Here is a 24,556-nt window from a genome sequence, read left to right as displayed (position 1 = left end):
ATCAAGATAGGTGTGGTTAAAATATTTACAGCATTTATGAATATAGTGAACGCAATGTGTGGATGTGCAAGTTTAGTGCTAAAGAAAGGTCCCACCTTGACAGTTTGTGTGAATTCCTCTGTCCACAGATCAGATATGGTAGAGGCAGCGAAATTCTCTCTCAACGTTAGTGAACCATAAACTAGAAGAAGGATGGGAGTTGATTCTCCCATCACACTTTAGCATCTCTGCTAAGATTGTCAGCAAGGGTGACAATTAGTGCTAAATGTGTTTTGTTATATGTGGACTTTAATCTACTAGAACTTGCACTGAGAATCACCAATTTCACAGGCTAGGAAGGTGCCATATGGTAATAACTTACTTCTGACGTTTATGTAGTAGCATTAACTTATTTTACACTATTTCAGAGGAATTCAGAAGCGTCTCTATTTTTTCTTCCTGAGTTGTTCCTGGTTATAGCTTTTCCAATGGTTCCAAGGAACTTGCGAAATTAATAAAGATTTGGGTAACACTTTAAAAGATATATAGACCAAAAAGCAATGGAGCAAGAAATGCCACACATAATAAAACACATGTCAACAGAATGGTATTTAATCACAGCCTAAGGTGACTTCAATTAATATTACATGTTAGTGTGCATTTAACAATGTTGTCTGCTTGAATACAGGTGGCTCAACACTATCTGCCTGTTGTTCTGCATGACATTTTACTTTGGCATTTGTCTATGAACCTCTACAGATGCTTTGTTTCTAGGCATACCAGCTCTCAAATTGCTTAACTAACATTTTGAATCCATTCATATAATTTATCTCGTTTTTAGTAGCGGTGAATTTGAACCAAACCATCAGACCCATACACCCTCCAAAATACAGAGAAATGTGCATGCCGACTTTTGCTTTAGGTCCCTATAATGGGCCAAACCAAATCCAGATCTGAACACCACCAAACTGGAAAAATTCGGAACAGTGTTGCCAACTCTTGTGATTCTTTATCACAAGTCTTGTGGTATTTGATGTTTTCTTGCAGCTCCAGCTCCTGAAGGCATGTGATTTGGAGAGAAGCTCAACGTTCATTGTTTTTTAAAAGTAAGTTTCTAGGCCTCATGGTTGTAGAGAAAAGCTTGAAAGTGTGAATTGAGTGAGACCTAAAGGCTCAAACACCAAAAGGTAACTGAAAAAAGCCTACTTTAAAAAAAAAATCTCATGATTTTTAAGCTAATCTCACATTTTGAGGGAATTTAACTCATGATAGTTTAACAGTTGGGGTTGGCAGTACTAGAATCTGAACTCTGTGGTGTGGGCTACACTTCCACTAATTCTGGATGCTTCTGTTTTTAGGTGCTCAACTTGACACACACATGCCTGATTTTTCAGAAGTGTTAAGCACCTGCAGCTCTTATTGAGGTCAGTCAGAAATTCGAATCATGATCAAGCCAGGCACCCAAAATTGGTTGACACACTAAAAAAAAGTTAGACCTAATTGATTACACCTGTCACGCCAGAGGCAGATACACATCTAAACAACGTGTGCAGCCAGACAAACTGGCTGCCAAAATCAAAGAGCTCCCCAGCATGAAATGTACTCTACGAATGTGGACAACCACAAAGTTTATCATTAGCTACATGCTATTATCTCTGCTGAACCACACACACATAATACATTGGCAAACAGCAAAAGATGGACATTTTTGGCTAAAAGTCTAGATTTTAATATCCCCCTTCTATGGAAAGTGCCCATGTGCCTTCAATGCTCATGTAGAGCACCTAGGAGCTAGATATTTCAGCCCTGGAGCACCCACAGAAAAAAAAACTAGTGGGTGTTTAGTACCTACCATCAGCCAGCTCCCCTCCTCCCGCCTACCAGCGGCCCCACTGGTCAACTCCTCCCTCTCCCTCCCAGTGCCTCCCACCCACCACGATCAGCTGTTCCGCAGCCTGCAGGAGGCGCTGGGGAGAGGGGGAGGAGTGGGAATAGGGCATGCTTTGGGGAGGAGGCAGAAGTGGGCGGGAAGAGGCAGGGTGGGGTATGGCCTTGGGGAAAGTGGTGGAGTGGGGGCGGGGCCTAGGGCTGAGCGGGGTTGAGCACCCCTGGGGAAAGGAGGAAGCCGGCATCTGTGATGCATCATGAGGGCCTTGAAAGTGAAGAAAAGTAGCCTATGTTTGATATGATAGAGCCATGGGAGCCGGATATCTTAAGAGACATTATGCAGAAAGAATCTGCAAGACTTAGACAGTGAAGGAAGTGAGGACCTAGAAAGAGGCCTGAGTCAAAGATGACACCAAAGTTATGGGCCTGAGTCACAGGCAGGATGGGGGTGTTGTCCACAGTGATCGAAAAGAGGTGTGTTGGGAGGGGATTAAGAGCTCTCTTTTAGCCATGTTGAACTTGAGCTGATGGCTAGACATCCAGGAGGAGATGTCAGAGAGACAGGCTGAGATTTTAGTTTGCACAGAAGGAGACAGGTCTGGAGTAGAGATGTAGATCCATGAGTCATCAGCATACAGATGGTAGCTGATAGTACAAGGCCTTGATCTAAAATTTCACCCTAGGTCTGCCTCTGTACAGCATATCTGCATGCCAGCTGTATTTGGGCAGAGGCAGAAATTGCTTAAGTGAAATCCTGGCCCCACTGAAGTCCATGGATGTTTTGCCATTAACTTAAATGGGGCCAGAATGTCACCCCTCGCGTGATCCATGGAATCTAGGATGCGTTGACACAAAACAGCTATGCCATGACAGACCTAACATCCATACTCCACGTATTAAAGATTTCCCCAACTATGGCTTCAATTCAGCCAGGTTCTTAAGCACATGCCTAATGTTAACCACATGAGTAAATCCATTGATGAAGATTAGTCAGGTGTCAATGGGACTACTGCTTAAGTACCTTGCTGAATTAAGGCCCCTGCAAAAGGGCTCAAAATAGATTGTAACAACTCCTTATTGTTTTCTGGGTAACAGTGCTTCCACCAGGCAATTGCCAGAGTGCAGGATGGTTTCTCTCAATACAGCAGGGAATGGGAAGAGTTATATGCAAGAATGATCTCCCAGTACACGCCCCTGGACTACCTGTATGTTAGTGAAGGATCACAGCATCTTGCTTGCTTGTTTCTGTATGTAGCGTGCGTGTGAGACACAGAAATGTTTCAGTAAGGCCTCCGGGAAAAGATGGGTTTATTGTGTGCTGCTTCTGTGACAAGCAAGGTGTGGTCAAATTGTCTGAGCACATGACCAGGTGTCAAGAACAACTGAGTTCCAATCCAAGGTCTACATGACTGTCTCACTGACTGAGCAAATAACATAGCCTTTCTTCCCATAACACTCAGTGTTCATGGGCAGCCATGCTCTAAGACACCAAAGTGGACAGCTCAGAATTCACGAGCAGCCTATAATAACAAATTGCCATGTCGTTTATTGCTACCCTACAATAAACAAAGCATTGTGCAGTGGAGGAGCTGGGATTTTGGTAAAGAAGCATATGCCAGTTAAAAGCTTCCCAGGGTTTATTATAAAAAAAGTAATTAAACTATTTCTAATTAAGAAAATTCCCTTAAATCTGTTCTTTCAACTCTTTTTTATACTTTTTTTAATTTGTTTTTTTTTTAAGTTAACATGGTTGTTTCAGTGAGACTTCTACAGTCATGAGTGTCAAATCTGGTGACTTGATTCTGTAGCAAAGCAAAGACTCACCGGCACAGTGCCTCCTGCTGGTCATCTTGGAATTAGCTCTTTCCAGCCTCAGAGCACCTCCTTCTGGAGAGTGTCTCACCTGCCTCAGGCCCCATGTCCCTCCTGGATTCCAGTGCCCTTTTCCCTTGACGTTCTGCCCAGCAGTATCCCCACACTCTGGGTCTTCCCTCCCCAGGGAACCACCAACTCTCTATACCTACCTTGCCTCAGTAGCTACTGCCAGTCATCATCTAGCCCCTTTCTCAAGGGGCAACTGCAGTCTGTAATGGCCACTCATCACTGGCAAGGGCTTAGGACCAGCTGCTGCTGCCTATCCCCAGGCTGCCTCTGTAGCCCCAGTACCTCCTCAGGCCTTTAACAAGGCCTCAGCCTGGTGAGTCGCCAGGCTAGAGCTTCCCAGCTCCTCTTGCCCTTCCCCAGCACTGCTCTGCTTCAGGTACCCTGTGCTCCCAGGCAGCTAGGCCCTTCTCCCTCCACAACTGGAGAGAGACTGACTCAGCTCCTTTTATAGGGCCAGCTGTGGCCTGATTGGGCGTGGCCCAAGCTGTGGCTGCTTCCCCAATCATTCTAGCCTTTTTCCACCGGAGTGGGGTAACTGCCCCGCTACAATCCTAATACAATTTTAATGTAATTCTGACACTTCTCCTATCTGGAAGCATATCAGACACTGGGCCAGATGTGTGGAGTTGTATCAAAAGATTATCCTCCAAGTCCAGCATCATGAACTGAACGGTGCTGTTCGAAAACCTTTCTGTGACTCCATTATCTCCAGGGTCATAGACCCACAGTAGGTCACAGAAATTACCCTTGAGCCAGTATACCTGTAGTAACAGTGCATATTAGGAAGACACTAATTTACACATATCATACTACAAAGGCAATAATTACATTTTTAGTTACAAATCCAAAAGAAGATTACAATAGAATATATCTACAGCCATGTTTCTAAGTTACAGAACTCTGCTGTTGCAATTTTGTTTTCTTCAAAACAACCTCACGTCATTATCCTACAATATAGACAAAAAGCCTTCAAAATGTAATTCAAAGGGCAGGCAGTAACTGCACAATGTGGTATGTATTCTACAGGATGAACTACATGTTGTGTCACTGTTTTCTACAAGTACTTTTCTTTTAGTGAACATCTGGAGCAATGCGTAGTAACACTTTCCTACTAAGGTTTTTACAATATATATGAAAAGAGTAGCTGTGCCATAACATCTTGCAAATAATAAACAGATATTTTAAAAAGAAAGTACAAATGTTTCCTTTTCCCCCCAAAAATTAAAGCAAGGCACATTTTATTGTGTTTTAAACATATAGTACAACAAATCCTTGGCCACCAAAGAACTTCATGGTTGTTAGAACTCAGAACTACCTGCTGCAAAAAGCACACAGTCCTAACACCCTTACCATAATTGTTTCTGTTGTATCTTTTGCTCTTTACACAGCCAACGTAACAGGAAGCACCTGGTTGCAGTGATGTCCAAATTACTGTGATTACCACCTATAACATTCAAGGCCTAGTGACATAGGTTCACAGCTGCTCGGGCAGTGTTCTGGTGGATTCTGAAACATAGAAGACAGTCAGTCAGGGCCATTAGAGGACTCACAAACTATTTAAAGGTCTACTACCCAATTCCTATACATTACAGTCTCAGTTACCTTGTGCTTCCTCCACCATCTGTTTGTTGTATCCACCTGTTGTCCCTCCGCTTCTACATAGATTTTAAGTGTTTTGGGACAGGAACTGTCTTTTTGTTTTGTGTGCCTACAGCGTCTAGACTAGGGTTACCATACGTCCGGATTTTCCTGGACATGTCCGGCTTTTTGGGCTCCAAATCCCCGTCTGGGGGGAAAGCCCAAAAAGCTGGACATGTCCGGGAAAATCGGGGGGGCCGGGCCGGGGGCCGGGCCGAGGGCTTGGGGGCCGGGCCGGGCCGGCGGGGCGGACCGGGCCGGGGGCTCCGGGGCCGGCCGGCGGCGCGGTGCCTGGCTCGGGGGCTCCGGCGGGGCCGGGCCGGGGGCTCGGGGGCTCCGGCGGGGGCTCGGGGGCTCCGGCGGAGGCTCGGGGGCTCCGGCAGGGCCGGGCCGGGGGCTTGGGGGCTCCGGCGGGGGCTCGGGGGCTCCGGCGGGGCCGGGCCGGGGGCTCGGGGGCTCCGGCGGGGGCTCGGGGGCTCCGGCGGGGCCGGGCCGGGGGCTCGGGGGCTCCGGCAGGGGCTCGGCCGGGGGCTCCGGCGGGGCCGGGCCGGGGGCTCGGGGGCTCCGGCGGGGGCTCGGCCAGGGGCTCCGGCAGTGCCAGGCCGGGCCGGGGGCTCGGGGGCTCCGGCGGGGGCTCGGCCAGGGGCTCCGGCAGTGCCAGGCCAGGCCGGGGGCTCGGGGGCCGGGCCGGGGGCCGGGCTGGGGACCGGCAGTGCGGTGCCGGGGGCCTGGGGGCCGGGCCGGGGACCGCAGTGCTGGGCGGGCCGGGGGTGGTCGGCCGGGGGCCGGGCCCGGGGCCGGCACCCCAGGGCCGGGGCCAGCCTGGGCCGCGCCTCCTCCCCCCACACTCCCCCTTACCTGCTTCAGGCTTCCCGCGACTCAAATGTTCGCAGGAAGCAGGGGAGGGGGCGGAGACTTCGGGGAGGGGGCGGAGTTGGGGCGGGGGCGGGCCCGTGGAGTGTCCTCCTTTGGGAGGCACAAAATATGGTAACCCTAGTCTAGACCAGTGGGACTGGGCTCTCTAGGTCCTACCACAATACAAATTAATAATAAGTACAATAATAATAATGCAGAGTGACTGTTAGCAAGAGCAATATAGGGCCCCTGACACCCTATTGAGCGGTAGTTCTGATTCCACTGGCTGGTGGACGGAGCACTAGCCTGTGCGTTACAACAGATCTGTATTTTCAAAGTTTTAAGTTGAATTAAATCTGGTTTGCCACCCCAGCAGACTGGCCGTATCCATTTATCCACAGAACAGGTACAGCAGCACAGTGGCAGTACAAGGTTCCCTCACAGGGCCCTGTCCATTGTGACTCACTGCAGATCTGAGGTGAGTCCCCCATAGCAGTGGTCACCAAACTTTTCATGTTGCCCCCCCCCCTTCTCCTCTCTGCACACACACACACACACACACACACACCCAGGAGCAATGGTTGGGAGCAGGGCTCGGCTCGGAGGTGGGGGAGACTTGGATAAGGGGCCACGGCTGGGACCACAGCTGGGGGGTAGGTCAGTTGCCAGGGCTATTTTGTGCCTACAGTGATGGTGTGTTTTTGTGATGTGATCACCTGCAAGGCTGTGCTGCCAACTCTTGCCCACTGATTACAAGGCTCATGATATTAGATGTTTTTCTTAAGGCCCCACCTCCTGGATTCATGAGAATATGTGAGAATCTCAGCTTTCATTTAGAAACAGTTGCTAATCTTCATGGTTGGTGCAAAAAGTTTGAAAATGTGACCTGAAGGTCCAAAAATCTGTAGTCAAAGAAAAAGAACCCTAAATATATTATTAATTGTTATTATTTGAAATCTTATGATTTTTTAAGACAATCTCAGGATTTTGGGGTGATCAATTTGGGATTGGCGATTCTGGGATTGTAACAACTTTTAGCTATTACTGTCCCTGGACTGAAATTGGACTCAAAACTTAGAGGCAAAAGGCTCAGATGCAAACCTCTATTCCAACCAATAAGCACTTCTTGCACAGTTGAGATGTAATGAAAATATCACTATGGGCAGAGGTTTGCTTAGCCTCAGAGAGTGACATGGCCCTAAATCTACCAGACAAAGCTAAGCTGCTTCCATTGGGAGGTTTCATTGTCTTCTTTTAGTGGCTTCTGTAGCTTATTAATCATTATTATTATTATTATTATATTTCAGGGTTTAATTTTTTTCTTTCCATTTTGGAGATTTATCATTGTGCCTGAGTATTAGTCTCTGAGGTGCCACAAGTACTCCTGTTCTTTTTGCGGATACAGACTAACACGGCTGCTACTCTGAAACCTGAGTGTGTAGTGTTGTATCATGCTTGTTAGTGTGACTTCCCAATGACAAACAGACGCGGAGCTGTGCAACTGTGCCTCACAGGCTCTATACTGCTAATGCTTAAAGGGGCTTCTCCTTTAGTTTGGTATGGGCCTATTCTTCTGGATCAAGAGGATCTGAGTTCTAGCCACAATGTCGTCATGAGGCGCCAAGAAGCTACAGTGCCTAGCAGAATGACATCTCTAACTCCAGTAATCCTATGATTGCCCTTAGCTTTAAACTCACTACCGAGAATCTGTCCCTTGGTTTATATATGCATAGGCTGCATGGAGTCATTAATTGCAACAAGTATTAACAGCTACTGGTCTGTAGGGTTCTTCTCAACTGCAGCTTCCACTATAACAACAAGAGCCATATGAACCAATCCGAACATTTTAGCTTTTCACTCCCTGGCTTGGGCTGCCAAATATGTCTGAGCCAGAGAAATCTAGTCTCAGCAGGCTGGATATACAAACGTGAGAGGGGGAGGGGATCTGGTTTGTTTGGCTTGGCTCCCAACAGCACACCCACATGGAAGCGGAGATCTTTCTTGCCTTAAAGGGACAGTACCCTAAAACTCATTAGGGAAGCTTCGATGGAAACGGATATGTACACATAACTGACTTCAGGATGATGTAAGTGACTGAGCCATATTTAGGTTAAAGAATTCACATTTTGAAGCAGTAATCACCCCCTTCCCCCCCCCCACTTTCCAGCTTTGCTTTTAGCTGCTAAAGTTGGCCTAGATTCAGAATCAAGAACCTGGTTGTTATATTCTGCAAGTAATAGCATCATAAAGTCAATATTGTCTTTATTCCAAGGATTTATTGCCATGAGATGTTGTGAAGGCCAAAAGAAGAATGGGGTAAAAAAAGAACGAGATAAGTTCATGCAGGAGAGGCCCATCAATGGCTATTAGCCAAGATGCTCAGGGACACCCCCCCATGCTCAGGGAGACCCTAAACCTCTGACTGCCAGAAGTCAGGAGTGGAAGACAGGTGATGATCAGTCCTAATTGCCCTGTTCTGTACACTCCCCCTGGAGCTCTGGTACTGGCCACTGGCCAAAACAGGATACTGGACAAGATGTTTGGACCCAGTATGGCAGCGCTTACGTTCTGATCAACAGCACAGCTTCTACTCCACTATTATTCCTATGATTTGTATTACAGTAGCACCTAATGGCCCCAGCCAAGTTCAGGGATTCGCTGTGCTAGCTGCTGTACATATACATAGTAGTAGGGCCTTACAATCTAAAGTAAACAAGATGGACAAAGAGGCATGGAAAGAGGAAGTGTCTTTTGCATATGCCTTTGATATTTGCAAACCAATTTATACTGTGTCAAATCAGGAAAGGAAAGGTAGAAAAATTAAAAAAAGGTTGAAAACAACAACAAAAACGGAGCAGATAGCATTAACATTGTAATGTAAGTATGCTCTCGCGTTACCATAGAATCATAGAAGATTACGGTTGGAAGAGACCTCAGGAGGTCATCTAGTCCAACCCCCTGCTCAAAGCAGGACCAACACCAACTAAATCATCCCAGCCAGGGCTTTGTCAAGCCAGGCCTTAAAAACTTTTAAGGATGGAGATTCCACCACCTCCCTAGGTAACCCATTCCAGTGCTTCACCACCCTGCTAGTGAAATAGTGTTTCCTAATATCCAACCTAGACCTCCCCCACTGCAACTTGAACCATTGCTCCTTGTTCTGTCATCTGCTACCACTGAGAACAGCCGAGCTCCATCCTCTTTGGAACCCCCCTTCAGGTAGTTGAAGGCTGCTATCAAATCCCCCCTCACTCTTCTCTTCTGCAGACTAAACAATCCCAGTTCCCTCAACCGCTCCTCATAAGTCATGTGAACCAGCCCCCTAATCATTTTCGTTGCCCTCTGCTGGACTCTCTTCAATTTGTCCACATCCTTTCTGTAGTGGGGGCCCCAAAACTGGACGCAATACTCCAGATGTGGCCTCACCAGTGCCGAATAGAGGGGAATAATCACTTCCCTCATTCTGCTGGCAACGCAGCCCAATATGCCGTTAGCCTTCTTGGCAACAAGGGCACACTGCTGACTCATAGCCAGCTTCTCATCCACTTAATCCCCAGGTCCTTTTCTGCAGAACTGCTGCTTAGCCAGTCGGTCCCCAGCCTGTAGCAGTACATGGGATTCTTCCGTCCTAAGTGCAGGACTCTGCACTTGCCCTTGATGAACCTCATCAGATTTCTTTTGGCCCAATCCTCCAATTTCTCTAGGTCACTCTGGACCTAGACAAATCTATGCTACATCCATGCTACATCCCACTAACACATCGATCTGTTTCTTCCAGTACAAAATCTTTACTTCCCCTAGCAGAAATAAAAGAACCCAGCAAGAATGCCGTCAATTTGTTTAATATTGTGAGTTTGTAGCATCCAAAAGTGCTTTAAAGGCACATAGGAAAGACAGGTCCTTGTGTTAAAAAACTCACAACCTAATGTCTTGATCCTGCAAAGGAATCTGCCCGCACAGTGCCTAAAACCCACAAAGGATATAGTTCCCTTTGCAGGATTAAACTGTCAGGGCCCAGTCTTGCAACTAATTGAGCACCCTCCACGCCCATTTACACTTATAGAAAGAACAGAAAAAGAGTGGGGGGAGGGAAGCACCACAAGACTTTCTTTGCACCTATTTGTAATGTTTATCATCATGGCCCATTTGCCTCTGTTTTTGTGGCTGTTGTTTAACCCTTTTTGATTTCACTCCCTGCATTCCCTTTCCTTTCCTGCTTTGACACAGTATACACTGATTTGCAAATATCAAAGGCATATGTTAAATGTTTGAAGTATCCAAATTAAAATGCTGCCCCTACCAGGTCTATGACACAAAGTTGAGCAGTTCTGAGTCCATCCAGCAGAGGGCAGCAGCACAACAAAGGAAGGAATTCCTGCGCCTGCATGTTTGCCTCACTTACAGCACAGTGAAAAGCATCATGAAGGTGGTCATGGGACCAAGCCAACCCAGTCTTTTCCTTAGTTTCCATGGAGCGTGTTAAATGTACAAGAAGCCCTCCCTCAACCCCGGCACAGTTTGTATGGGCTGCAAAAAGAGCCCAGCTCTGAGGCACCTCAGGGACAAAGTGCCTTTCTCAGATGGACACCTGGGCTCTCTTCCCTGTTTTGCCACAGAATTCCTGTGGGAGCGTGGGCAAGTCACTTAGTCTCTTTATGGCTCAGTTCCCCATCTGTAAAATGGGAACAATAGCACTGCCCTGGCTCAAGTAGTGTTGGGAGGATAAATATGTTAAAGATTGGGCAGCGCCCAGATGCTCTGGTAATGGAGGTTAAATAAACACCTAGATCATACATAAAGGGCAGAGGGGAGAGACAGGCAAATTAAGGTTGCACAGGCAATCTTAATTCTGGCATTTCCTAATTTTAGAGTACTTGACTTTGCAACCGTAATGTTCTTTTCACATTTTTGTGCATAATTTCCTAGATTAAAAAAGCAACGTGAATAAACAGAAACTCCACTACGTGGCATAATCTCAACACCTATGGTTGAGCAGCAGGTTTGGAACCGTTAGCTCCATTGCCTAGACCTCGGGCACTTAAGCTAACAATGTAACTGATCACAATAGTAGGTTGTCATCCTCTAGGACGGATCAACACTGGAGAGGGGCGGGGTGAGATGCACAGGGGATTTCACAGATATTTGCTGACAGCAGAGGAATGTTGACACTCAGGAAACTGGGATTCCATTCCAGGCTCTGGAGGGGAGAATGTTTCCCCCAAGCTTGACCTTCTCTGTCTCTGCCCCAGTCCTGTCTCTTCCCCACCTTTGGCTCGTCATCCCCATCCCATTCTCCTTCTCTCCCCATTCCCAGTCTCCACTTCTTAGGCTTCTCATCCCAGTCCCAATCTCCTTGCCCAGCCAGTCCCAGTCTCCCCCTCACAGGATTCCCCAGGGCTCCCCATCCGAGTTGCACTCTGCCTCCCCACCCCAGACTCACTGCCCAACAACCAGACCTAGATCCCCTCTTCCAACTCCAAAACAATTTTTTTCCCCCTTCACAATTAACTGAATTGTCCTATAAATTGCACATAAGAAAGGTTGCACTGCTGGCTGCAAAGAAATGCACACAGCATGTGCTCCTTGTCGCTGAATTATTAGACCCCATGATTTAGGCTGGAGTGTCTGTTCGCTTTTCCCACATACCGCAAGAGACCTTCCTTGCTCTTCAGTGGGAGTGATGCAGGGCTGGCAGTGCAAGATGGACTAACTAACCTAGCAGAGCTTCTCCTTCACTAACTCCCACAGATGGATCAATCTCTGTGAAACCCCCTTCCAGCTGCCCTGGCCTTGTTCCTACATCTCCTCTTGTGGTTGTTGCTCAGGAACATTTGTTTGCCACATGCTAAATTGACATCTCTCCAGAGGCTAAATTAACTCGCAGCCACTGTCACATTTTTGTGCGCGCGCGCGCACACACACACACATGCTACTCCCTGTACTAAGGATACCTCATACATGCCTGACTTCAGAAGTCCAGTAAAAGGATAACGGTGTCAGAATAGAATAGAATAAAACAATGCCCAATTCCCTTTTTATTCTTTGGCAAACACCAATCTGGAGCCTCTAGTGCTAGATGACTGATACTGATAACATGCCCTATGGCTATACTCTTGGGACCTTACTCTAGCAGTCTTGCTGTCTCCTTTCTGTCTCCCTCCATCCTCTCTCTAGTTCTGTTGTCTCTGTCTATCATCTTTATTCCTCTTTCAAGACAGCGGACATGGATTCCTTACTCCGTCCCATTGCTGCCTTCGACCCTGATTCCAAGATATCTGTCCCTTACACATTTCCTCCTCAGCCCACTTTCCAGTTCTTAGTGCATCACTCCCATCCCTATTCCTGATTTCCTTCCTGATCCCTGGTATCTCACCTCCTCACTCTCCTCCAAGCCCAGGTATGCATCTGTCTCTGGTGATGCCCCCTCTAACTCCAATTTCCTTCTCTCCTTGGCTGCCCCAATCACTGCAAGAGGGGGTAAGCTGAACAAGCTAACATGACTCCAGCTGTTAGAGATGAAACACATGGAAATTGTGCCTTATGTTTGCTATTGTATGGGGTATAAATACACCCTGAAAGGTGATTTTTTTTCCTTTTGCACATTTTTTTTTACATTAAAAACTCAGTTCTTATCGACCTTATTTCTCCTGGAAAGCTGGGGAACTAGTAAATCGTTGGGAGAAAAGATCTGTGATTTAACCCAAACCCTAACCCATCTCATTGACTAAAGACTGAGAAAAACTCCCATGCCACCTCTCAGGTCCTCCAAGGAGACCTCCAAAAAAACAGGGAAGAAAAATCCTGATAATCCTGCTATTTTTTTTAACAGCAGAAAAAATTCTTTTGAAAACTTTTTTTCAAGACATCCTTCTTTATACATAAACAATCCACTGTCATGTCTCCTTTAAGTCAATCATTGTTCCATGCATGTGAACTCATTCTCTGGTTTTGAAGGGTTAAATATGTTCTTTCAATAACAATTACCCTCTTTGAGGCAGAGATACATGGAGAGGGTTATTAGGTGGCACCCGTTCGGCACCTGTCTGGCTGCCAGTGGTAGCGTAAGTAGAAGCGTTTTGCTCTTACTGTATCTCATTGTTATTTCCATGGGTGCCCGTCTCTTGAAGGCCCCACATCATCGCAGCCTGTCCTTCTGGCAAAGGAGGGTGTATGCGCAGGTCCCTCTTGAATGGGGCAGTCAGCTGTGCAGGGACAATGGCTGGTTTTGCTCAGTTGCGTAATGTGAGAGGACAATGGCTGGTTTTGCTCAGTTGCGTGATGTGAGATTTCCCTCTTTCTCCAGAGGCTGAGACGGGCACTGCTGGACCTTGCTAGTGTTACTTTAAAAATCGAATGTGGTTACATTTCATTATAACGTCTCAGAAGACACATCGGTAATTGCTGCTGTCAGAGCCACAAGTGAGAGTCAGTCCTGACCGTCATTCCGGCTGTGTGTATAATCGAGCTGAATAGGGTTACTAGACTCTGGAGGTGACTTAGGAAGACGACAAAGGCTTTAGTGAAGAGATACATTCAGCTACGTGAGCAGGTGAAAGCAAACGTGTCTGGTTAGTCTCCACAACTCCCAAGATAGAACCATTGCATGATGAGCATACTGTCATTGACTGAACGTAGCCTCGGGGTAGGACATTACGTCTACACTAGGATGTTATGGAGAGCGAATTAACCCTTTCATACTTGTCACGCACCAAGACACCATGGGTCGGTGCAAACGTCATATCTGGCCTTGTGGGTAGGGCACTGCAGTGTTTTCCTTTTCCGGCTCTGCAATCTTATCATGGCATCGAGCTGCACATGGTCACAAGTCAATTGAGTCACTCACTCCGGAAGAACTCCTCAGTGACTGTTCAGTGACCTTGATTTAGAGTAAATCATCATGTGGTAACACGCCATTCGATGTGAGGGAGTTACCAGCAGCAGCCATGTAGAAAGGCAGACAAAGAAGGCGAACCATCGTGTGAGAAAGCATGTTATCTAGTGGGTAGAACACAGAGCTGAAAAATCAGGCAGTGTTCTAGGAGTTATCAGATAGGGCTATCTCCGTGATGACAGACATGGCCTGATTCTCCATCACTTACATGAATACATCAGGAATAAAGTCTGAGTTAAATCAACAGTGCTACATCAGTGTAAAGCCACTGGCAGATAAGAATAATGCCTAGAGTCTTATTCCCAAGCTCTACTACTGACCTCTTATATGGCCTTGGGCAAGTCACTTGACCTCTCTGAGTCTCAGGGCTGGTCTATATTAAAGTTATACTACTTCAGGAATGTAAGTTACATAATTGGAGTCGACGTAACTTAAGCTGACTTACAGTGGTGTCTACACCGCGCTGTGTCGATGGGAGATGCTCTTCCACCGACTTCCCTTACGCTACGTGGGGAGGTGGAGTACAGCAGTTGATGGAAGAGCGCTTTGCCACTGACTCAGCTTGTCTTCACCAGACCCGCTAAATTGACACCGCTGCACATGGGCAGTGAGTATAATAGATCGGGGAGGCTCTGCCTCCCCTAGCGCAGCCGCTGCCGCGGGATCCCAGTTGCAAGGGAAACGTTTGCTTTTTATTACGCCCCATGCCGGTTCCGGGGCAGCTGAGGAGGTGGTATGTGCTATTCAACTTCCTGGGTTCATTAGTAATCTCCCTGGACTCCAGGGAGGTTACTGATGAACCCGGGATGCTGAGTAACACATCCTGCCTCCTCAGCTGCCCCGGAACCAGCATGGGGCATAGCAAAAGCTCAGTTTCTTCTTCCGGAAGAGAGAAGAAGAGAAGAGCTTTGGAAATTTTGTGGGGTGTCTTGGGGTCTGCAGCGGGGAGGCGTGGCTGCGGGGGCTCCAGCCAGCCCAGGGCTCCTCCAAGCAGGTTGGGGGGGCTCAGGGCTCCAGCTGGTCCAGGGCTCCTCTGGCCATGGGGGGGGGATAGGGGGTCTCAAGGCTCCAGCCACAGAAGGGAGCCAGGGGGTCTCAGGGATCCAGCCATGGCGGGGCAGGGGCTCAGGCCATGGTGGGGAGGAGGTCTCAGGGCTCAGGCTGTGGGGGAGGACGGGAGTCTCAGGGCTCCAGCCACAGAGGAGGGCCAGGGGGACTAAGGGCTCCGGCCATGGAGCGGGGGGTAGGAGGAAGGGGTGGAGCCAGAGGCTAGCCATCCTGAAGTGGGGCTCCACTCGCTGCCCATACTGCTGCATCTATCGCAGCAGTGCCAATTTAGCCATAAGTATAGACGAGCCTTCAGTATCCCCATCTGTAAAATGGGCGTAATAATTCCCTACCTTTGCAGGGCGGTTGATAATCCTGACCTACCTCAACAGGGTTAATGAATGTGCGTACGTGCTTTGAGAGTCTTTGATAGCAAGCACTATAGATGAACAAAGGATTCTGATTTCCTCACTCTCTTTCCCAACCTGATTAAAACCTGACGTCATTGCACATTTAGACTGAGGCAGCGCCTGAAGGGCATCACCAGGTTGTGCTAAGGGCTGTAGGAGCATAACATGACAGGGATATATGGCCTCCTTGCGCACCGTTCTCCGAGCACCATTAGAGCGACAAGTTAAAATGAAAACAGACTGTGCTCGTGTGAGCAAGAAAATAATCTCCATGGAATTGGTGTTTGGAAAGTGCAATCTCCTTTTGTTTACTCCTCTCCTACTCACTCCACATTAGCCAACTGTTCCTGGGGAGAACCTCCCCCTTTCTTCCCTGCAGGCTGGAGGACCATGCATAGCCACACGTAAAACAGCCGTGTGAATGGTCAGCTAAGCCAACAGTCATCCCCAGCCAACAGCCTCTGACGTTCTGCTGACTAAGGCACTCACCTCCTTTCCTTTCGGGTGACTAAGAGGAAGAAATGCAAGAAGGCTGTGATTACAGACAGTGAGGCAAACACAGGCTTGTAATTCATGTGGCTGTTGTGACATATTTTTCTGGGTGGAATGTAGGAAATGCCACCCGATTTCACCAAGGGGAGATAGGAGGGCTGCTCACTCTCGGGTTGCTCATCTCCTAGTTCTGTCACACCCAGAGGCAATGCCATGTGCTTTACAACACTGTGAAATAGCCTCTGTCAGACTTTAAGGGCCTGAGCCAACTAAATGGGACTCTTCCCCTCAATTTCAATTGGCTCAGTTACTAGTATTTAACATTTATATTGCGGTAGCACCTAAGGGAGAACAAGGGCTGGTCTACACTAGAAAATTAGATCAACCCTCACAAGGTCACTCAAGGGGGTGAAAAATCCACACCCTTGAGAAACGTACTTAAGCCAACCTAAGCCCCTGCATAGCCAGCGTTAGATCAATAGCCGGATTCTTCTGTCCACCTAGCTACCGCCTCTTGGGGAGGTGGATTAACAACAGCAACAGAAGAGCCCCTCCCGTGGGCGTAGGTACTGTCTATACTGAAGTGCTAGAGCAGCGGAGGTGCGGAGCCCCGGTAGCCTTTCAGCCTTCAGTCTGAGGCCCCATTGTGCTAGGCCCTGTACAAAATGCTGAGCACTCTGAACACCCACTGAAGTGCACTGGCAGAGCAGTGTGTGCGTGGTGGGGGGAAGACCAGGACCGGAATAGTAGAGGGGGGTGTCGCAGGTCAGGCGTGGGATGGGCTGGCAGAGCTGTGAGAGAGGTTTGCCCAGCCGCTGCCTGCCCTTTAGCTGAGCCCAAGCCTGTTTTACGAGTCCTTTACTGTCATACAGCAAAGGCACCGCTCAAAAAGGAAAGCTTGAAGGAAGGTATTTACTTCATGTCGGTCCACTGAGCCCGTTTCCCCCTCTCTAAGCAGCATGTAAGTTACGACGTTTAAAATCCAACGGCAGCCTGTGCAGCAGAGCTCAGCACCCGGGGGGAAGCGTCTTCCTACGAATTAGATACACAATAAAAATAAGTGCAATCCAGCGATCTTATTGTAAACAGGAACGTTCTATGGATCCCCCTGTCTTCCTGCCTCCAACGGCCGGTGTCAGCTGTCACACGTGCCCTGAGCAGAGCTCTGTGCCTGCATACCCGTCTCTGTAACATTTCAGCAGGGTGCACATTTCTCCCAGGGTCAGGGTAACGAAGCAGAAGGCTGACAAACTGAAACTGGAATGAATCGATTATTAACCACTTCTTCCCAAAGGCACAATTCCTACAGCCCTGGCTATGCTGCAGCCGTCGTGCTATAATGACTGGAGAACACTTGCTGCTGCCTTAAGCGTGAGAATTTTTGGTGAGGTTAGTTTTATCCTCAAGAGGTGCATCCGCTGATTCCCTGGAGCGCAGCAAGTGGTGCCCTCGAGGGCAGAATTTGACTGCAAGAGCCCCATGCTTCCTTCCACGCCCCGGAGAGGAGCCTGCACCTGGGGGCTGGGGGGCAGTGGTCCTAGCTTGGCATGCTCCCAACCTCCCTTAGACTCTGTGGGAGGGCTGCAGGGATCTGATCTGGTGATGAGGTGGGGGCTGGACACTGTAGTTTCCTTGTTCAGCTCCACCCCCTCCACCTCCCCACATTGTGGAACATGCAGTGATGAGCTCCCCAAATCCTAAGAACCGGTTCCCTACCAGGTCCACTGGCTCCGGGTTTTCAGTGGCAGGTCCTTCACCGGGAGCAAGTGAAGGACCTGCCGCCGAAGTGCCGCGGAAGACCCGGTAGGGAACCACGCAGTGAGTACAAGCTCCACGTGCCTGTCTCCCCGCCCCCCCACCCATCCGACCCCAACCCACGTCCTGCCCCTGACTTCCCCCCCAGAACCCAAAAGTTTCTCTTCCTCCCCTCCGCCACTGGGGTAGCAGCAGCAGCCTGGGGCTCCGGGGGCTATTTAAAGGGCCAGGGCTCCCCTGCTTCTACCGCCCCGGCCCTTTAAATAGCCGCTGGAGCCCCGCTGCTTCCCCCGGCCCTTTAAATAGCCGCCAGAGCCCCCTGCTACCCCAGGGCTCTGTGGGCTATTTAAAGGGTCAGGGTTCCCCTGCTTCTACCGCTCCGGTCCTTTAAATAGCCGCCGGAGCCCTGGAGTAGTAGCAGGGCTCCGGCGGCTATTTAAAGGGCCGGGGCGGTAGAAGCAGCGGGAGCCCCAGACTTTTTAAATAGCCCCCAGAGCCCCGCAGCCCTAGCCCATGGCTCCAGCAGTGGGGCTCTGGTGGCAATTTAAAGGGTCTGGGGTTCCAGCCCCAGCTGGGAGCCCCAGGCCCTTTAAATTGCTCCCTGGGGAAGCCAGGCCGCCCCTGTACGGCACACTGGCTCTCCCCTTTAACAGCCGGTTCTACACCGGCTTCTAAATTTAACTACCGGTTCTTGGGAACCGGTGGGAACTGGCTCCAGCTCACCACTGGGAATATGCCCACCAGTTGCCAATGGGCAGAGGGGCCCAACCAACATTGCAGGCTGAACGAGCTAGCTTATTTTAATATCCTATACCAATGCTCAGAGGTGCGGCGTTCCTGATGCTCCCACTGACTTCGTCTGCAAAGAGGTACTAACACAAAATCCTTTCATGGCCAAACAGCGGGAGGCCACAGCTCTGCTGCAGGGGATGCTGTAGACACAGAGTTTGATACATTTACAAAGCCTGGGTCCTGATTGGTTTGTGACCCTGGAAACACATGAACAAAAAGTGAAGTTCAAAGCTGATACCGAAGCGGAGTGCCATGTAACCACAACACAGAATGTTAACACTGAAAATTAAGGTTGCTTAGTGTAGCAGACACAAAAATGAACTCACACGGGAAAACCACACTGTACTGTCTATATAAAGACAGATTCCATGTAACGGAGTTTGAAATAGTGGAAATGGAAGCCCCGTATGTGCTTAGGCTGAAGAGCAACTGCACATGCAGATGATCAAACAGTGCATAACTTGTCCACTGAACAGGATGCAAAAGAATTTGATGAGCTGGGCAACGGCTTGGGATGCACCATACTGACACAAACCCCAGCTTCATGTGCCATGCAAAGTCCCATTAGCGCTGAGAGCTGAACTGGACTGCATGGCAAAATTAGATGTTACTGAGAGAAAGCAGACACCAGCTGACCGGGTTCACACTATGGTCCCAAGGTAGGCATTTGTATAGATCCAAAAGGTTTGAACAGGGGCAACAAATGTAGGCCTGAATGCAAAAGAACAGATGGGGAGGTGATGCCTTGACTTCAAAACGCAGGAGTATTTTCAGATTTGGATGCAAGCCAAGGATTTTGGCAGGTCTGATTTGATACGGAAAGTGCAGAACTTTGCCCCCTCAGCCTCCCCTTGGTAACTATATGTTTAGGCAACTTCCCTTTGGGATTGCCGCAGCGCCTCGGGTTTGCCAAAGCATCCTGGCCCAGGTCTTCGAGGATCTAGATAGGGCGGGATTCATTGTTGATGATCTACTGATTTCAGTGTGCCGAGGGAACGAACCTTGAACAGAACAGGAACCAGTGCCCGGGTGGGCTAAATGAATTTACCTACCCAGGATGGCTAGTGACACAGGCGCTTGACTGGACTTAAGAAAAGTGGAGGCAATTGGACAAATGGAAAGACTGTTAGCAAGAAAGCTTTACAGAGATTCATGGGCATGTTAACACAGCTAAGACAATGCATCCCTAATTTGTGCTCAGACTGCTGCTAGAGGACACCTAGAATGCTGCTGGCGGGCTCCCAAGCAGCAGAAGGAACACAAGCCCATGCAATCACTGACCATGAAATATACCAGGAGCAACAAGCAGAGGCTCCACTGGTCGTGCATCCATTTCTTAGCCTCCCATCAGGCCACTGCGTTTTGGAAACACGAAGTGGCCAGGTGATCAGGATGCAATGGGAGTGTCATGGGGGGTCTAGTCCGTGTCCAGCCTGGAACCAGTCTCCTGGGAGCGACCCATTAATGGGCTGGGCCCCAAGGACTCAAACAGTTCCAGAGGGGCAGGCCCCTGGCCTCCAAGACTATGAGACCAGCCCTCCTGCACGTGACAGGGATAGTCTATGTCAGGTGACTGGTTCCAGCAAATAAAGACCAGTCTGTTACCAGCACCCCTGTGTGTCAGACCTTTATTGCAGCTCAGGCTTGTGCCATAGCCACAAGTGTTTCCTTCCTCCATTTGTTGTAGGGCAAAAAGCCACATGTTCCAGAGCCAGATGACCTAGGAAAGCACCATGGACTCAGACCCGTCCGTGTTCCAGGTCACTAGAGGCGCCGGTATTTGTTTTTCGCAGTGTTCCTTATGATCTTTCATGCATTTCTGCATTCGCTCTCTGCCAGGAATGTGCCAGGCTCTCTGGCAATGGAAAAATCGAAGTGGGTCTAAATTCCACGCTACAAGTGGGCCTGCTTTGTTTGTTCAGGTGTAAATAAATCCAGCGCACGTGATAAATCCCAGTCAATGAAGCCCGGCACTTGAGATGTTTTGAGCACGCCCGAGTTAAAGGAGCGACGGAGCCTCTACCAGCAAAAACGCCGCCTTCCATGTTCCCTGCTATTATTTGCTTCTTAATTCAAAGGTGTTCAGTAATTATCAGCAAATGTAACTGATGGTGCATCTCAGCAACCTCTTCTGATCTTCCAGGAGCTGCACAGGGAGCGCTGCTGCCAACTTTCCTTAGCCTGAAAGCCTGGTTAGCCTGACCACAGGGCTGTTAAGGTCAGGGGGAAAATGGGATGGATCCCAGAGAAACTCTCCCCTCCCCACCAGTAAAAATGAGAAGTACAAATCTACAGGCAGACCAGAAGGGACATGCAATTAAACCTGCTGAATGTGAAGTAAAGTACTGCTGCCCTGAGTCTGCAGGGAGACAAGACTGAGCCAATACACTCTGTGAAAGGTATGAATTGCCTCATCCATCTCTATGTGCCATTAACTCTGAAACCTAATGATGGTGATTTAAATGCCAACATTGAACAATGTTTCACTGCTGAATCTTCTACAAGAAACATCCCATGCGGAACTTGACCCCCTGAACATTTTAACTGGAAATCCTTATCTTGATCCCACACTTACCCAAGTCTCTCAGACTGTTTTTCTTGGTTTCCTCCTAGTGCCCCAATTGTCCCAATGGTATTGTGCAAGACTCTGATGCTCTGCCCACTGTGATGGAAGAAGCTCATTCTTCCGGTAGCTTTCTGGTGGCTACAGAGAGAATCAGTCAAACCAAGAACCCAGAGTCCGAGCAAATAAAAACTGCACAAGAGAGGAAGAATGACCCAGTAGTTAGGGTGGTTGCCTAGGCCTTGGGAGATACAGGTTCAATTCTCTGCATTTCCACAGACTCCCTGTGTGACCTGTGACAAGTCAACCACTCGGTGCCTCCATGCCCAATCTGTGTAGTGGGGAGAACAGCACTGCCCTGCCTCACAGGGGGGTTGTGAGGATATTTACGGTAGAGATTGTGAGGTGCTCAGGTAGTACGGTAATGGGGGCTGCGTAAGTACCATGGACAGATGGAATGTCTCCTTACAGCGCAGATACAGTCCCGGGTTTACAATGGCGCCAGTGGCACCATGGAGCCAAGCCCATGCTCAGATGGGGGCCCTGGCCTGCTCCACTGGCACTGCACCCCGAGACCCCGCCCACCCGCTGGCTTCCCCCACTGCCCCGCCCATAACTTGCTCCTCTCAGCCCGCCCGCCGGCTGGCCGAGGGCTCCTCTCCACCCCCTGGACCTGCCCGCCGGCTTCTCTCTGCCCCCTGGCCGGACCCCAGTGCCCCTCCAGCTCCAGGCAGTCTCTGCTTCCCATCTGTGGGGTCCCACCTGTCTCCCCGGAGCTGAGCCGGCTGGGACGGGTGCAGAAGCCTGGCCAGTCTCGGCCAGTTGGGGGGAACAGACACAGTGTGGGGGGCTTGGCTGGGCCCCTCCAGGCAAGTGGGTCCTGAGGAAGCCCGGCCCGGACAGGCCCTGGCCTGGCTGATCGCACCACTCCTGAGGGGCCGGAGCGATTCCCCGCCCCAGGACCAGCCCTGGCTGTGTTGCCGGCTCAGCCCGGCAGACACAGTCACCTCCCAGAGGGCCAGTGAGTGCGGCCAGGAGGTAGGGCGTGGGGGAGGGGGTCTCTGGGGGCTCAGCGGGGTGCTGGGCTGTGAGGGGCGGGAAAGACCTGTATGTGCTGTGGAACAAGGGAGTGGGGTTTTTTTGTGGGGCGCTGGGCAGTTGTGGTGGGGCTGTGGGCAGCGGGGCGCTGGGCAGTTGCGGTGTTGTGCTGGGCGCTGTGCATTTTTGGCAGGGTCTGGGGGGGCGCTGGGCATAGCGGGTCTGGGGAGGTTTTGGCCATAGAGGGGTGTTCCAGTGTTGGGCATGGGGGCTGTGGGGCGTGGCATGGGCCCACCCCCAAGGGGAAGGGGCATGCTGGCAGCACAGGGCCAGATGGGCCATTGTGCGTCTGGCAACTGCTGGTTTGTTAATAGTGGGGCCGCCCCTGCCATGCCATGCCCCTGGCTGGCCCCTCACTCCGGGGACCGACCCTCTCATGCCACGCTCCATTGCCCCCACAAATATGTTTGGGGACGGGCCCACAGAAGTTTAATCCGGCCCTGCGCAGGTATAGCATAGGTTGTGCCTCATGCCACCAGCTTTCCTCTAGGTGCCCGCGCTCGGAGTTCGGCCGCTCTGTCTGCTGAGGGCATGGCGTGTGCAAATGTCATGTGCCGGGGAAAGTGCCCAGCTAATGCAGAGCCCGGGGAGGGCGCAGAGTGTCTGCACTGCCACCTTGAACATGGACCTTGCGGCAGCTGAGAGATAACCCCCAAACAACAGGGCAGGTTTAGAGAGCGCCCAAGCAGTTCAGGTCTTCCACCCTCTGGGAATCATTAACCCATGTATCTGCTATCGCTGGCTTTGCTGTTTACCTGATTGCTGTGCCTGCTGGCTCTCTGTGCATTGTTGTGGGTGCAGCCTGAACATGCTAAGACACACACACAAGCCCCAAGAACATTCACAACAAAGTTATCTTGGTTGCTCCAAAAAAACCTGTTGTTTCTAATTATATGCTGGCATCAAAGTCTCCCTGTGACTTCTAGAAGCCTGGCTGTTTGGAGATAAGCAGTGAAAGTCCATGGTGGAGCCCCACCCCCCTACCAGGCTATGCCACACCCAGGGATTGCTGCCAGCGAAGGACAGCAGGAGAAAGTCGGCAGGAGGAAAGTTGAAAAGACATTTGCACTTAGGGAAGGACAGTGAGAGAGAGCTTCTCTTCACAGTTCTACCAGCAACCCTCCATGAAACCTTGGCCAGATCCCTTGGCTTTTCTGCATCTCTGTTCACACAGCTGTAAAGTGGGGATAATAATCCAGCTAGCACTTCATTCTGGCCCTTCCAAAGAATCTCACGATAGTGATTGGGATTGAGCCCAGATCTTTCTGCTCCAGAAACACAGGCCCCATCCACTGGAGCTAACGGAGAATCTCCATTAGCTGTTGGCAGTATAGGACATATGACACACATTTGAACAGTTCTGATTCCATTCAATGGAGAGCAGTGGTGGCACATACACACTACTCTTCTCTTACCAACTTCACAGGGCATCACAAGGATTAACTCGTTAGTGGAATAAAGTGCCATGAGGCCTTCAAGTGAGAGGAGTTGCAGAAGGGGACAAGATTGTTATCTGGTTGTTGTTAAGTGGTCATCAGAATGGTTGTTAGAGTCTATTTAACTAGCTTCCCTTCCATAGTCTCTAGCCCCCCCTACAGTTCATCTGATCTGCATATGGAGCAGCGGTAGGGCCTGAGAGAAACTTTTGCTTTTATAGCTTATTGAGTGACACCCAGACATAAAGTTGTTGGCTGGCTGGTGTGTGTCACCTGGAAGGGGAGTACAAACTATTGACCGTGAGAGCTGAGATGCGATTTGTTTTGGGAATCCTGGGCTGTATGCCTTAGGAGCCGGCTCTGGCCCAGAACCCAGGGGAGCGAGACGACAGGAAACCAAGCTCCAAGGAACCAGTGGGCTCCTTTCTGGTGGACTTGCTGCCATGCAGTTGTCTGCATCTGGGATTACTGTAGCAGCTCTGCAGTGACCCTCTTTAGAGCCCTGACATTGAACTAGAGATAGGGCAACAAGCCCTCTAGTCTGGTGGTGCTTTGTAGGTTAGACTGGACAGGCTTCTCACTGCTTGCAGGCCTTCTCTGTGCGCACATTTGACGGCAAAGGGGGGAGGGATAGGTCAGTGGTTTGAGCATTGGCCTAATAAACCCAGGGTTGTGAGTTCAACCCTTGAGGGGGTCACTTAGGGATCTGGGGCAAAATCAGTACTTGGTCCTGCTAGTGAAGGCAGGGGGCTGGACTCGATGACCTTTCAAGGTCCCTTCCAGTTCTAGGAGATGGGATCTCTCCATAACTGCATATTCATGTGCTCAC

The 24,556-nt window shown here is 49.8% G+C and overlaps 1 long non-coding RNA gene across 2 annotated transcripts; it reads right to left on the bottom strand.

Moving 5' to 3' along the window:
* Positions 1-575: 575 nt before the first annotated feature.
* On the bottom strand, positions 576-23,327 carry LOC122173563 (uncharacterized). Of its 2 annotated transcripts, XR_010599329.1 has the most exons (3): positions 23,047-23,327; positions 21,206-21,385; positions 576-5,256 (listed from the first exon to the last, which is right to left on the bottom strand). It is a non-coding gene; the product is annotated as an uncharacterized LOC122173563 (long non-coding RNA). The 2 variants fall into 2 exon arrangements; XR_006174138.2 differs by lacking the exon at positions 23,047-23,327 and having other exon boundaries at positions 21,206-21,715.
* Positions 23,328-24,556: the final 1,229 nt, after the last annotated feature.

This window comes from Chrysemys picta, chromosome 3 (genome assembly GCF_011386835.1).
Source record: "Chrysemys picta bellii isolate R12L10 chromosome 3, ASM1138683v2, whole genome shotgun sequence".
NCBI classification, from domain to species: domain Eukaryota; kingdom Metazoa; phylum Chordata; order Testudines; family Emydidae; genus Chrysemys; species Chrysemys picta.
The sequence above is the reverse complement of the archived record's forward strand: the minus strand, read 5'-3'. Positions and strand labels throughout refer to the sequence as shown.